Raw genomic sequence first — 12,129 nt, forward strand, 5'->3', positions numbered from 1 at the left:
CGAGTCTTTGTGACCCCATGCACGCCAGGTCTTCCTGTCCTCGCTGTCTCCTGGGGAGTGCTAGAGTCCATATTCATTGGTGATACTATCTACCCATCTCATCCTCTGCCGTCCCCTTCTCCTTTTGCCTTCGATCTTATCAGGGTCTTTTCCACTGAGTTTTCTCTTCGCATTAGGCGGCCAAAGTATTTGAGCTTCAGCTTCAGTATCTGTCCTTCCAAGGAGCAGCCAGGGTTGATTTCCTTTAGGATCGACTGCTTTGACCTCCTTGCAGTCCAGGGGACTCGTAAGAGTCTTCTCCAGCACCACAGTTCGAAGAGCTGGGCATACGAGACGGGAAATCCCACAAGCGCCTTTCCCCGTCTTTGGCAGCAAAGACACAAGAATGAGAACAGCTGACAATGCGCTGCCCGTTCATGACGCGCCGAATCTGCTGCCGAGGGCCATCACCTCGCTCCTGTTCTGGGGCATTTCCCTGCTAGGTGAGGAGCCGAGTATAATGCCGTTCGGCGTGCGGTGGTGGGTGGCCCAAGCCCTCTGAAGGGGCCAAGCCTCTGCCAGGCCTCGGTCGTGGACAGCGAAGGGGGCGCCGCCCCGGCACAGCACGCGCTCCGTGGGAAGGCCGGCGGCGCTCCGGCACGAATTCCCTACGCTTCTTCGGGCCGCTCTGCTCCTGCTCACCTTCGCCGCCGCCGCCGCCGCCGGAGAATGCGGCCCGGCTCCACGAGGCACGAAGGGCAGGATGCAGCCATCTTGCGCGGCCGCGGCGATGACGGCGATGGCTTGCGCCGCTCGGGTGATTATCGCAAGCTGCTCTGGGAGACTCTTTGCTGCTTTAGAAGCGGGGGAGGGGGAAGCCGTCACGCCGCCTCGAGAGAAGAGCCCGAGGGGCGGGCGGGGCCGTCCTTCCGAGTTCGTGGCCCACGCAGCGCTCGGGCGGCCCGCTTCCCCCGCCCCGTCGGCGGGGCGGGACCCAGGGCGGCATGGCGGCGGCCGATTGGCGGAGGCGGGGCGCTGGTCCTCTCGGGTCTGGCTGGAGCAGGAGGGGTTGGGCGGACCGCCATCGGACGGGGGCCCCCGCCTGGGCAGGCTCCGCGCCGCGGCGGGTCTACTCGCGCGCGCTCCGCCTCCCGGGCCAAAGCAGCGGCGGGCAGGCAGGAGGGCGGTGAGTACCTGGCGCGGCAGGATGCGGCGCGCGCAAGCGAGCGAGCGAACCCCCGGGCTCCTTCCCACGGAGCTCCTGTCCTGCGACGGAGACGGCTCCCGCGCGGAAGTCCGCGGGCTCTTTACACGACGGAGTGATCATTCAAGGGTCCCCCGCGCTAAATGCCCGCCTTGTTCCGTTTTTAGATGGATCGCAGCTAATGAGCTATCAAATCACCCCCTTGTGTCCCGCTTCAGTTTCCTCCCTGAAAAGAGGAAAAGCGGCAAGAAGAGGAGCGGGATCAATGACAGATAACGGAAGACTCCGATACGGGGAGAAGGGGGCGGGGAGGAAGCACGTGAAAAAGGGACCCGTCGCGATCCTGCATTTAAAACGGAAGCAGAAAGCCCCGTTTTAAATGCAGGATTTTCGGCTGGTGTAGAGATGCCTCCTGTCAAATCGAAGCCCCCCCTCCACAAAAGATAGGGAAATGGTTGTTGGGGGGCCGCGAACAGGAGTTTCGGGGCTTGACGTTGTGTTGGCTTTGGGAAGCGACCTGCAACACGTGCAGGGTCTCGATCCTGACGCACTTGGGCACCCCCGTCGCCACCCCCCTTGTCTCTGAGGCCAAACTCAAAGCCCCCACTCCATCCTGCCAGAATTTTTGCAGGAACTTAATGCTGCTCCCCCAAAGCAGAGGTGGACATTTTTGCCTGTCCATAAATACAGTCTGACCCGGTAGGGCAAGTGCACAAGGAACCCAAGCCATCGCAGCAAGATATTTAGGGGCACAATTAATAATGACATTACACGGGGTCCTGAGGCACACTTCTCCGTTTCCCCCCCACCCTGGGTGGGGAAGAGAGGTGAATAGGAAAAAGCCATGGAATTTGACCCACACCCTGTGATCTTCAGGGTGAATTATCATGGCAAAGACGTGGTAAGAGATGAGGGCCAACCTTCCCCAACTTGGAGCCCTCCAGATGTTTTGGATTCCATCTCCCATCAGCCCCAGCCAGCATGACCAGTGGCCAGGGATAGTGGGAGTTGTAGTCCAAAACATATGGAGGGCCCCAGATTGATGCTGGGCCAACATAGTTGGGGAAGGGAACCACCACCTCAAAGAGGCCGGATGGAGAAGACTTGGGTGTCTCTTGCACATGTGTGTTCAAGGGCATCATTGCCTCAAAGTAGGTAGCCAGCCCCACAATTGGAAATTAGAGGAAGATTTGACCCCTGGCCACCTCATATTTTAGAAATGAAACACGGTATGGGGTCAGACTAAAATGAATGGCTCAGAATTGCCATTGGAGCGTATGTCTGCCCTATGCATGTTTGGCCCAGAGCTGGCCAAAGACTCTGCGCAATGTGAGAGGCATGTGTCTGCTGGGCCCCTTTGCAATGTCACCAGGGATGTTGGAGTACAGTTTCTGGATTGTGTGCAGCTGCTGCCTTTATTTATTTAAAGTAGTAATATCCGGCCTTTGTGATTCCAAACTGAACCACCCAAGGTGGCTTACATAACAAATTAAAAATACAATCAAATAAAAATACAAACAAATCAGAGATACATTACAGTTAGGAACAACAGAGTTAGGCCTATGAAACTACAAAATGAAGACAACACAAAGAGAGAGTCAGATAAGGTCAGTCATCTAGTCAAAGGCTTTCTGAAACAAAACAACACAAAGTCTCAGTTAGCAATGGCATGCTGTCAGAGAGAAGGCAAATCTGTCAGAACAAGGAGTCCCAAAGGCTGGGTGCCACAATCAAGAAGGCCGTCTCTTGTGTTCCCTCCAACTGCATCTGGGGGTGGGGTGGGGACATGCAAGAGGGCCTCCCCAGCTGGCCGTAGTGGACTGGCAGGACTGTATGAGAGGAGACAGTCCCATATGAGGCTGCCTATTGCTCCAGAATCAAAGCTCTTCAAACTGTTCACCTGGGTGGGTCGGTCCCAGTTTTCTTTACATTTACCTTAATGTGAACTGGACCTTCACAACAGACCTTACTTTGTAAGACAGTGGGTGCAGCTAACTCAGGTGGGGGGGTCCCCCTCCACCCTCTTCCCAGGCCATTCCTCCTCACCCCAAGCAGGGGAATCTCTTATCTCTGATCAGCAGCTGATCGGGGATAATTTTCCCATTTTCCCATTTTCCCCACTGCTCCAACCCTGCTGTGCATTTAGACTTTAAAAACCCTCCATAGGTGCCAATGAAGGCTTTGAAGACTGTGTTGGCAGGGATTGGTGTGTGTGTGTGCGTGCTGTGACCCAAACCCCGCTATGCCCCCTCAAAAAAGGCTTGCTGCAGTCAGACTTTTTAAAAGCTTCCATTGGTGTCAGTGGAGGCTTTTTAAAAGCCTCATTGCCCTGTGGAGAGGGGCATTTTTGGGAGGGGGGGGTCACTGCTGGGGAGAGAATGGCTAACCCTCCCTGAATGCTGTGACACCCCCCTCAGTTGTAGCCTAAACTCTCTTACAGCCCAATCTTGTGCGTGTTTACATGGAACTAAATGCTATTGAGGTCTGTGAGACCAGCTGCCAGGAAAGTGTGCATGGGATTGCTTACTGGAGTAATCTGAAAGCATCTCTTATGGCTGATGGTCACGTCTTGGCTCCTATGAAGGAGGCTGCTAGAAATGGTTCTCCATGTGGTGGCTTCATGTAGGGGCCATAACTTTTCAACTCTGCTCATCATTTGGATCACCACAGCTGCACAGAGAGCCTCTCTGCTGTGTTGTGCATTCCACACAGTTGGAGCAATCCACTGCGTGAATGGCTACCAAATGTTATCGCCTCCACCTGGAGCCATTGGCTATTGAAAGCTTTTCCAGCAACCTCTCATGTGGCATCTGTAATGTGAGAACTGACCTCTAGTGGGTACTATCATATTGTGGTTTAATAATGCCCAATCGTTTTGAATGTTGTTAGCTAGGTAACATAAATCAGATAGATTTAGAAATCTATTTTTTCTAGATCTCAGTCATCCTCTTTGGGCCTCTCTACACAGAGAGTAATAGCTCAAAGTTAAAAGTGTTCATGCCACCGGGTGCAAGCTATGCTTCTGTTTCAGTACACTCAAGACATTGATTCTATTTGAATCCGAATGGGCTAAAGGCAAGCAGAAATAATCCATCTGGAAATAAAAACAAGCATGCCCACATTTACATTTGTAATATGGGAACTGTTGGTTTAAAAGTGATTTTGTACAAGAATCGAGCAAGACACAACTGGGGGCAGGGTTGGGGGAGGCATGATTTCAGGTCAAAGAACTGAAATTCCTGCAACTGTGTGGAGGAGCACATTTTTCCTTAAATTTGTGCAGTCCTTTAGACAAGGATATCAATTTAAGATCACTTGCTTTGTAACACCAGCCAAATCTAAAAGTATGGGATTAAACCTCCATATTTAGCCTACGGTGCAACACTATGCACGCTTACCTGGGAGTAAGACTCACTGAATTCAGTGGGACTTACTTCTGAGTAGATATGCATAGGATTGCACTGTAAATCAATAACTGAGCAAGTTTATGTAGGCTAATTGCACAGATTTAAACTCTGTTTCACAACTGGAAGGCATTCCAAAGGTTATTGGGTAATAGAAGGAAGGTGCTGATATGTACCATGCTGAGTCATTGATATGTACCATGCTGAATCAGACCATACACCATGGAGCTAAGTAGTCTATCCTGACTGGCAGCAAGTCTCCAAGACCTTGGACATAACTCTTTCCTGGCTGTGCCTCCTTTGATCCTTTAAGGTAGGACTGGGCAAATCGTGGCTCTACAGTCAGTGTTGGACTGCAGTTCCCATCATCCCCCACCTTTGGCTATGCTGGCTAGGGCTGATGGGAGTCGCAGTACAACAACATCTGGAGGGCCACAAGTTCCCACCGCTGCTTTAAGGGCTTGGTCTGGGACTGGGAGGACCCAGGTTCAAATCCTCACTCGGCCATGGAGCTCGCTGGGTGGCTTTGGGCCAGTCACTGACTCTCAGCCCGGCCTACGTCACAGGGTTGTTGTTGTGAGGATAAACTGGAGAGGAGGAGGAGGATCATGTGTGCTGCCTTGGGCTCCCTGGAGGAAACGGTGGGATAGAAATGTAATAAATAAATAAATTTAAAGCCGTAAAATGCAACTAAAACAGTTTCATTACAATTACAAAAAAACCTTGAAATGTATTCTGAAAATGCTATACAGCAATTCAGGGGGAGAAAACAACCAGATTAAAATAAAACCAGAAACAATGTGTGTAATTTCATACCCTGCCCAGCACCTTAATGAAGCGCAGCTTTTGTAAACCTTAGCGCATGGGTGGTGGAGGCAGCAGGAGTATGTGGCACACCTGAACAGGAGCTAGAAGGCTGATGGGCTTGGCGCTGGCACACAGCGAGGTGTGACGTTCTTCTTGCCTCTTTGCGTGCCTTTATGTTGTTCCAGTTGGGGACATTTTCAACAGGAAAGTGCACAGGGTTATACCACCCCTCCTCTGCAGTCCCCAGTCTGGAACAGGCCCTACAGCTGCTTTTTGTAAAAGGAAAAGAAGTTGGGCATCCCAGTTATGGGACTCCAGTATCACATCTAGTTGGACCCATGACTTGGCAAAGATCCACGGCCAAGAGAACCACAGAGGGAAGATGGGGGGCACACACCTGCAGCCACCATGCGACAGAGGATTTTAGGAACAACTGGGATGAGCAGCAGTGGTGTAGTGGAGCCAGGGCTTACAGGGACGCAGCCCCGGCACTTTTTAATTAGCAGGGGTGCTGCCATCTGCTACCCTGCTCAGGTTTCTCTGCTTCCTCTGAGTTTAGCTGCAATTCTCACAGTGGTGGTGGTGGGTGAATATTCCCAACAACGATATATTGTTCCTTGCTGTAATGCAAAGTATTTTGCCCTGGCTTGGTATAGAATGGGCAGTTAAGATCCATCAGCTTTACCAAAAACCTGTTCCTGGTGGAGATAAAACTGCTAGAACTGGTTTGCTGATATGGATCAATGCAGCTGCCTAATTTTTGGACTCTCCTTGGGGGTGGGGCTATGGGGACTGTCATGATGAGAACCTGTACTTTAACATTTACCAGTACACCACTGGTTAGAAGACAGATCCTATGGAGCAATGGCAGCTCCAGATTTCGGGGAGGGTCGTCCTTGGGCGAGAGGCCCTCAGTCGGTCCTCCTTTCCCGAGTGGACCCTCCTCCTCCCCTTTGGCGCTGTTGCCCATTCCGCACAGCAAGCCAGAAGGAGAGGGTGAGCCCCATGCAGGTTGCTGCTCCTCCTTGCTCCTGTCACTGCTCACTCACTCACTCAAAGAGGGCAGGGGGACAGGCAGTAAGAGCAAGGAGCAGCAGGGCCAGTGGTCTCCATGACGCTGGCCCTGCTGTGGAGGAAGGGGCAAAGGCTCTCTGCACAGGGCTGGGCCAAGATATTTCACTGCCTGAGTCAAAGAATAACAAGATGGCACCCTCTCTCATAGAATCATAGAATAGTAGGGTTGGAAGGGGCCTACAAGGCCATCGAGTCCAACCCCCTGCTCAATGCAGGAATCCAAGTCAGAGCATCCCTGACAGGTGGCTGTCCAGCCTCCTCTTGATTGCCTCCAGTGTGGGAGAGCCCACCATCTCCCTACGTCATTGGTTCCATTGTCGTATTGCTCTTACAGTCAGGAAGTTTTTCCTGATGTTCAGCCGGAATCTGGCTTCCTGTAACTTGAGCCCATTATTCTGTGTCCTGTACTCTGGGATGATCGAGAAGAGATCCTGGCCTTCTTCTCTGTGACAGCCTTTCAAGTACTTGAAGAGCGCTATCCTATCTCCCCTCAGTCTTCTCTTCTCAAGGCTAAACATGCCCACTTCTTTCAGTCTCTGTTCATAGGGCTTTGTTTCCAGTCCCCTGATCATCTTTGTTGCCCTCCTCTGAACCTTCTCCAGTTTGTCTGCATCCTTCTTAAAGTGCAGTGCCCAGAACTGGACACAGTACTCCAGATGAGGCCTAACCAGTGCTGAGTAGAGGGGAACTAGTATTTCCCGGGATTTGGAAGCTATGCTTCTATTAATGCAGCCCAAAATGGCATTTGCCTTTTTTGCAGCCACATCACTTTGTTGGCTCATATTCAGGTTGTGATCGACAACAATTCCAAGATCCTTCTCGCTTGTAGTGTTGTTGAGCCACGTATCCCCCGTCTTGTAACTGTGCATTTGGTTTCTTTTTCCTAGGTGCAGAACTTAGCATTTATCCCTATTAAATGTCATTCTGTTGTTTTCTGCCCAGTGCTCCAGTCTATCCAGATCACTTTGAATTTTGTTTCTGTCTTCCAAAGTATTAGCTATCCCACCCAATTTTGTGTCATCTGCAAATTTTATCAACGTTCCCTGCACCTCCTCCTCCAAGTCATTAATAAAAATGGTGAAGAGCACTGGGCCTAGGACTGAGCCCTGCGGTACCCCACTCGTTACCTCTCCCCAGTTTGAGAAGGTGCCATTGATAAGCACTCTTTGAGTCCTATTCTGTAGCCAACTGTGGATCCACCGATGGTTGTTTCATCTAGCCCACTTTGAGCTAGTTTGCTCATCAGGATATCATGGGGCACTTTGTCGAAAGCTTTGCTGAAGTCGAGGTATATTATATGTACAGCATTCCCACAGTCCACAAGGGAGGTGACCTGATCAAAAAATGAGATCAGATTCGTCTGGCAGGATTTGTTCTTGACAAATCCATGTTGGTTTCAAGTAATCACTGCATTGTTTTCAAGGTGCTTACAGACTGATTGCTTTATCATCTGCTCCAGGATTTTCCCAGGGACTGATGTCAGACTGATTGGTCTGTAGTTCCCAGGTTTCTCCTTTTTACCCTTTTTGAAGATAGGGACAACATTAGCCCTCCTCCAGTCATCTGGCACTTCACCCATCCTCCATGATTTCTCAAAGAGAATAGACAGCGGTTCTGAGAGTTCTTCTGCCAGTTCCTTTATGCAGTTCCTAGGATGCAGTTCATCTGGCCCTGGAGATTTGAACTCATTCAAAGTAATTAGGTGTTCCTTGACCATATGTGTATCGATCTCAAGCTGCAGTCCTGCCCCTTCAGCCTGTACTTCGCCTTTGCCAGGGGGGTCATAGACCCTCTTTTGGGAGAAGGCTGAGCCAAAGTCGGAATTGAGCACCTCTGCCTTTACTTTGTCATCTGTTATCATTTGGCCATCCTTATTTAATAGCTGAACAACCACTTCTTTCCTCTGCCTTTTACTATGCACGTAGCTGAAGAAAGCCTTTTTGTTGTTTTTAGCATCCCTCGCTAACCTCAGCTCGTTCTCAGCTTTAGCCTTCCTGACACCATCCCTGCAATTCTGTGCTACCTGTCTGTACTCTTCCTTTGTTGCTTGGCTTTCTTTCCACTTCCTATATGTGTCCTTTTTTGTTTTCAGGTCATCTCTAAACTTTTTGTGAAGCCACATGGACTTCTTCTGTTGTCTTCCACCTTTTCTTCTTGTTGGAATGGTTTGTGATTGTGCCTTGAGAATTTCCTTTTTTAAAAGCTCCCACCCATCTTGGACTCCTTTTCTCGTTAGAGTTGCCTACCATGGGACCTCACTGATCATTGTTCTGAGTTTATTAAAATCAGCTTTCCTAAAATCCAGGGTACGCATTTGACTACACTCGGCTTTTGCTTCCCTTAGAACCAATAATTCAAGTACAACATGGTCGCTTTCCCCCAGAGTTCCTGTAACTGCTACTTTATCCACTAAGTCATCTCTGTTGGTTAGGATCTGGTCAAAGGGTAGCCGATCCTCTAGTTCCTTCCTCTACTTTCTGTAGGAAGAAGTTATCCGCCACACAAGTCAGGAATTTCCTGGAGGGGCCATGTTTTGCAGAATTTGTCTCCCAACAAATATCGGGGAAATTAAAGTCCCCATTACTACTACATCATGCTTCCTTAAAACATTGGCTATTTGCTTTTCAAAAGTTTCATCCTCATCTTCTCCTTGATTGGGTGGCCGGTAGTAGACTCCGACCATCAGGTTCCTTTTATTCTTTGCTTCATTTATTTTGATCCAGATGCTCTCGATGGGGCTACCAAGCTCATCCTCCTGTATTTCTGTGCAGAGATATGTATTTTTCACATACAGGGCAACCCCACCTCCCTTTCTGTTCCTCCTGTTCTTTTTAAACAAGGTATATCCTTCAATTGCTGTATTCCAGTCATGAGAGTCATCCCACCGAGTCTCAGTTATACCTATCAAGTCATACTTTCCCTCTTGTATTAAGAGTTCAAGTTCGTTCTGTTTGTTTCCCATACCCTGGGCATTAGTATATAGACATCAAAGACCGTGTGCTTCATGGTCTGGCTTTCTTCCTATATGTGTCTGAAGACTATTATTGGGCGCTATTAGAGCTGTTCTGTCTGTTGCGGTGCATGAGCCTTCATCCACTGTTACCCCCACTTTACATCTCCCTTCCCCATAGGGTTCAGTTTAAAGCCCTCCTGATGAAGTTCTTCATGCTGTGGCCAAACACATTCTTCCCTTCCTTTGGAAATCATTCCATGTACGAAAGCCAACTGGACTGGCAGTTGAATCTTTCTTCAATACTGGCAATAGGACAGTGTCCTGCATGGCACCTGAAGGCAGCAGGATAGTTTAGGGGGTGCAGGGCAAGCTGCTGGGCACACAGCTCTCTCCTCCAACCCCTTGCTGCCACCTCCCAGCATCTGCCGCTGAGGTGACTGCTTCAGTCTGCCTAATGGTAGGGCTGGCCTTTCATCTCCATATTTATCCTAGAGGAAAGAAGATTAAGGGGGCAGGAGTAAGCCAACGATTTTGAAATATTTAAAAAGATTTCTGGAAGAAGAGGGGAAGCAGCCATTCCCTGCATGAATGCACAAGCAGGTCAATATTGGTTCAAGATTAAGAAAAACTTCAGAACCAACTTGCTAGAGAACCTGTGACTCTGCCTCAGGGGTTTTACAGTAAAGGTTGGCAGACATGTGTCAGGTATCTAACAGCAGACCCTGTTGTAGTGATTGAAAGCAGCTGAAGATTTATTTTTAACCATGCACACAAATATGCAGCAAAGAGTACCTGTACATTTGAATCCTTTCACATTTGCATATCTGAATCCGTGCATATTTACTCAGAAGTAAGTCTCACTGAATTCAATGAGGATTACTGACAGGTAAGTGTATAACATCCTTCCCCAACCTGGTGCCTCCCAGATGTTTTCAGACTTCAGCTCCCAGCATTCTTGACCACTGCCCATGCTGGCTGGGACTGATGGGAGTTGAAGACCAAAACTCTTGGAGTTACCAGGGTGAGGAAGGCTGGGGTCTAGGTGTGCAGGCTTAATCTCCAGCTGTCCTGTCCTGCAGCAAACCTTTTCGACTCCTCCTTGGAATCTGGGCTTTGAACAGGGTGCACCTTGAACAAACAATTCAGTCCAGACCAGCAAATATGGAGAGCATATATCTTGTCTGCAGACAGATCTCTGTTCAAGATGCCATTGAGAGCATGTTGCAAAGATCAGCTGTCGACGTTTGACCTTGCCTTGCGTGTATGCAGAGGTGTGAGTGTGTTTAGAGATCTTTTACCCATTGACGTCTGTTACCTTACATTCCAACACATACGTTAGTTTCAAGGCTGCTACACCTGTTATATTTTCCAACATGGAGAGATATATGACCGCCTGGCAAGCACATTGTTTTTCTGGTATACGCTTATCACGTGAACCTCGCCTACCCTACTGTGATGCTCATGATTAATTCCCATGAAACATTCTTCCACCGGGAATGCAGCTTCCATAGGTCTTGAGATTCCACACTGCATCTTCTGTGATAAAGAGCAGCCAGCCCAGCAGGCTCCCACCCCACCTCACCTCCACTTAGGAACCAACTGGGCCAGAACTTCAGATTTTCCTCGGGGGTATGCAAGAGCCAGAGTCAGGATTTGGCACTTTCACTGCCACAGCCCAGGTTTGATTCCTGGACAGAGACAGCTTTGTTTCAGGGAAGGTCCATAGCTAAATTACAGCTTGCACGCAGAGGGCCCCAGGATCATCCTTCAGCATACCGCATCAAGGCTGCAGAAAACCTCTCCCGGAGACTGTGGAGAGCTTCTGGACTTTCAGCCCTTGGCCTCTTATCCTCTCTTCTGCTCCTCCCACTCCTCGCTCTATTCATCCCACTGATCCTAAGCCTGGGCTTACTCTCTCTGCTCATTCATCCACTCCTGATCTCATGCAGCTGAGAACATCTCATGAACTGACCACCCACTGCTGCAGGTCTGTTTTCTCTGCATTTTAACTCAGCTGTCTCTTGCTAAACAAAATTACTGTTCTTCCCTTCCCAAATCTTAGTTGTCTTCCGCGTCCCCGTCCCCCGCTTCTAAAGCCTCCGCCGCCTCTTTCTGCCCAGAATCACAAGAGTGACTCAGTCCGGTTGGGCGTCTGTCTTCAACCTTGCCTCATATGATCCAGGCCTTCTACCTGGCCCTCTGACCCTGGCCCCCCTCGTCTGTAAAGGGTTATTTCTGCCACCGTTTTCACGCCTCTTTGCAACTTCTGCATCATTTTTGTCATGCTCCTTCTGTATGACTTTCAAGCATGCAGATATTTTCTGCCCTGCTTCAAAAGAAATAAGTCCTCCCTTGATCCTTTCATCCCATATAACAGTACTCCAATATCACTCCTTCCCATTATCTCTAAGGGCCAATTCTCAATTCACATGTTATACTAGGGTGCTCAAACCTGAATATTATATACTGAATTTATCTGTCAAGTGTGAAGGAAGCACAGCCATATACAAGTTGTTAAGTGTCCCACTGGAAATTAAAGCCACAGTTCAATCCTTTCCTGCATCCCAGAGTTCAAACTATAAAGTAATCATCCCTTAGTTCAGCCTTCCCCAACCTGTTGCCCTCCAGATGTGTTGGACTGCAACCCAACCAACCAACCAACCAACCAACCAAAGTTTATTATACAGTCACAGACCTCCACAGGCTGC

The 12,129-nt window shown here is 49.4% G+C and overlaps 1 protein-coding gene across 1 annotated transcript in view; it reads left to right on the forward strand.

The window, feature by feature from the left end:
- The first annotated feature begins 1,079 nt into the window (after positions 1 to 1,079).
- The window catches only part of LOC146353093 (TLC domain-containing protein 4-like), a 31,917-nt gene continuing 20,867 nt past the window's right edge, over positions 1,080 to 12,129 (forward strand). Inside the window, exon 1 of the mRNA XM_084835686.1 lies at positions 1,080 to 1,165. The gene's annotated coding sequence lies outside the window, so the exon portion shown is untranslated. The remainder of the gene's footprint in view (positions 1,166 to 12,129) is intronic.

Source organism: Heloderma suspectum, chromosome 2, assembly GCF_057233095.1.
Source record: "Heloderma suspectum isolate Gila_16-S chromosome 2, 16-S_ref, whole genome shotgun sequence".
Taxonomy (NCBI): domain Eukaryota; kingdom Metazoa; phylum Chordata; class Lepidosauria; order Squamata; family Helodermatidae; genus Heloderma; species Heloderma suspectum.